This window comes from Triticum dicoccoides, chromosome 6B (genome assembly GCF_002162155.2).
Source record: "Triticum dicoccoides isolate Atlit2015 ecotype Zavitan chromosome 6B, WEW_v2.0, whole genome shotgun sequence".
Taxonomy (NCBI): domain Eukaryota; kingdom Viridiplantae; phylum Streptophyta; class Magnoliopsida; order Poales; family Poaceae; genus Triticum; species Triticum dicoccoides.
In genome coordinates, this window is record NC_041391.1 from 585,970,362 (window position 1) to 585,974,225 (window position 3,864).

Below are 3,864 nucleotides of genomic sequence, written 5' to 3' on the forward strand. Positions count from 1 at the left end.
CCCTAACAACATTGAAAGCATTGTCTTTTAAACTGGGAATAAATGGAATGGGGTTCCAATCTGCAGGAATTGGCCGTCTCTGCAGTTGGGATAGGTCTTCGGCCGGTGGACTTGCTGTACTTTTTGCTGGAGTGGGATTTTTCTGTGGTACAGCTGGTGCTATGGCAAATGAAATCGGTATTCCTTTTGCTGGAGTGCAGGTCCTGTGTGGTGGGGCTAGTGGTGTGGCCAGTGAAGTATGGGTACAGTCTGCTGGAGTCGGTCCTACATTTTGTGTCATAGCTCTATCGAACATGGTAAAGAAGACCAAACGGATTTTGGATAATAAAATGTTGGTTGTGCAGTGCCCACACATGATGAACCAGAGCGCATTAAGAATGTAACTCCCAGCTGTCTCTCGATCATTTCAGGCGGTTGGATGAAGATCCTACGTCTCCTAACCCTTCTTCTTCCTCGTCTCTGATTCTTCCCATACAGAACACCGCAAGGGCCGCCGGCCGGACCACCGGCCCCCACTGCCTGTGTTCCTCCGCCACCCCCACCCCCCACCCGCGTCGAGTTTTCTTTGTTCGGAGAGGCCCCACAACCACCCGAGCCCCTTGGATCGCACCGGCGAACTCCGGCGAGCTCTGAAAAATCGACTGACCCAATTTTGAAATTTAGTCTACTGTGATTTAACTAGTGTGGAATATAAAAGGGGAAAACCATAAGCATTGGGAGTATAGTGTTGAGCGTGCCATGGCGGATCTGAAGGTGCAAACCGGACAAAGGCAACTTCGCAACCAAGACAAGAAATCAGAGTAAAGCAGTGGCGATCTATTTTCTTGCTGCGATAAATAAGTTGAGCAGATGCGAAAGAGTACCGCCTCTGGTGCGATGCCGTGTACGCATCTGGTGAGAATTTGACGGTGCTGCGGTAGCGATGGCTGTCGGCGGCGTGGAAGCAGATCTAGGAGGGTAGACGGTGGCGGCGGGGCGCGGTGGACGAGACGGTCGTAGGAGCGGCGACGGCGGGGAAGAAGCGAGAGGACGGGATGCAAGGATCCCGGTCCGAAGGCGTGGATGAGAGAGGTCGATCTCTTGTAATGGACGGCAGCATCGGAGTATCAGCTCCGGCATGGTGGAGGAGGACGGCGGTGGATGGGGTGGCGGACGGCGGCGGACGGAGGAGGGTGGGGTGGAGAGGGTGTTTTGGCGCCCATGGAGTACGGATGGGGAAAAGGAAGGTAGAGAGGAAGGGGGGAACCATGTATTCAGGGCGCGCCTGTCTCAAATGCAAGGAAATTTACGAACTTAGCCCCCGTTTCAAATTTCTACTACATCACAACAACATTAGTCGATTGGGGATAGGACGGTAATCTCGCATACACCGAATATTTGCCGACGAGAGTTTGTTTTTGGCGCCCACCGTGTATGAATATGAATCGGGGAGGGAGTTGATTTCGGCCGAGGGCACACTGTGTTTTGGCACCCACCGTGTATGAATCCGGGTGAGAGGCGGTTACGTCACGTTTGGGTGAAATTACAAACCTACCCGTATCGAAACCTATAGAACTTCAGCAGATAGGCTTTGCGCGGCAGGGATAGGCAGTAGTGATTTCCATCTCGCAGATTTTGGTTTCAGGCGGTTACTACGACTTTCCCCGCTGCATTCAAATTTTGCACAGTGCACGTTTACCGTGCCAACTCAATTCAAATCTCGTTTGTATTCTACTATTTTTTTCGGGCGGGATCCATTTTCAATTGGAATTACAATCTATATACATCATTTTTTACATATATACTTTCAAAAGCACAACACCATTTATACATAAATATGGTTTACAAATGGCATGATCTCAGATTCATAAGGTTGTATCCATCAATTTGGATTTTCAAATATTTGAAACCACTTTATGTTGAAATCCAATGTATGCATTCTTCGCAAACTGTCTCCAATTAATGTGTGTTTCATGCGTTTTTTTAACTTCTCAAACATGTATAATGTGTTTCACACACGCAACATATAGTGTAATCCCGTTTAGACATTAATTGCATATAAACCAAGCATTGTTTGTAATTGAAGAATCTATGGATCACCAATATTGATAAACTATATAACATTACACGTGTGCCCAAATTCAAATGAATATATATGTTTGATACACCAATTTGCGTTATGATATTATCGATGTCGTGATCTCCAGTTTAAATATTTGAATCCCCTTTAATCCAGATATTCGTATCATATAGCTATCACTCATGCTTATATAGGACTATCTCTCTGGACCTATACGCGTTCATCGTCTCTCAGGCATCTCTCATGCTACCTGTATGTCGACAATGATCTTTTATCTTCGTAACACACTGACGGTACTCTCTCCATCGACCTTCATCACTCTATCTCTCTCTAAGTATATCTCGCTCCCTGCTATGTGTCTCTAGCTATGATTCTCCATGTGGAATCTCTTTCTCTCACACAAACATAAAACTTTGTCTCCCGGGGTCTCATTTCTCTCAACTATTCCCATGTGTGCCACTCTTACACCCCTCATATGGAGATGTCTTTCGCTCCTTAGGTATGAGAACCTACGACTCTTCCTCTTCAATATCTCTTTCTCACACACAAACACAAACTCTGTCTCCCAGGGTCTCATATTTCTCCATTGTTCTCTTGTATGTCGCTCAAACACACCCTCTCTCCCTAGAGAGATCTTGTGTTCCCTCATATGTCTCTCTAGCTACCACTCTCATTGTGAAATATCTTTCTCTCTCGCAGACGCAAAACTCCGTCTCTCTGGATCTCATTTCTCTCTGAAATTTGTTTGTATGTGACTCACATGCACCCTCTCTCTATCTCTCTCACACCCACACACATAACCCAGCCTTCTGATCCACTCGACTCCTATCTCTAGCGCACACTAGCTAGCCTCTTTATCTTTCTATTTATCTGTTTCTCCATCAACCTTCTTTCTCACCCTCATTCTTGATTCCTATCACACACACTACATATGTTTCTCTCTACATGCATGCAGTCAAGTGCCCGCTCACACACATATATAACTTCACCCTTTGAACCACCCGATGGTCATCTCCGACACCCAAACAAACGGATGTCTCTCTATCTAGTATCTCCATCTCTGTATCTATCTGTAGTTTCTCCGTCAACATTTCTTTCTCGCACGGAGTCTTGCTTCCTATCACCCACACTATATATGTCTATCCATACATATGCATTTATAGGTTGATCTCTTTTGCACAATCGTTGTGCCTCACCGCCTCTGCTCACCATATATGCATGCTCCAGCCCATGCCACTATCTTTTAAAGACAAAAACACATGCTCAATTGTCGGGCCTTCTTCCCTGCATTCTCACATGCATGCATATTGTTATACCGATCCGTCTCTCCCATGTCGTTGATCTTAGGACCTATGTCTTCTTTCTTTTATCTCGATCATGCGTGCGCGCACACACACACACACATCCCACGTATACATGTATACCTCTCACACATGCACGTTCAAGGTCTCTATGTCTCCATACGTAGTTAATTACCCTCAATCCTAACGCCACATCGAATCGTTCTCCTCTTTTATGCACATAACTTCCGTCTGGATGGGCAAAACACACACTCACACTTAACAATCTCCTTCTAGCTACCCCCCCCCGCCCGCACGTCTCTCACTCTTCCCCCATATCCCCCAAACCAATAAGACCATCCCTTTGTTTAATTCCCGCCTACATGCACCATCGATATATAGTAGTCTTCCGTGGTGTCTCTCGAACAAACATGTTCTCTCGATGTCGACTCCTCTCACGCGCACGCACCTTCTCTTCCCTCCTACGGGCATTTTCTCTCTCGCATCCCATCATTGGTGGCCTCT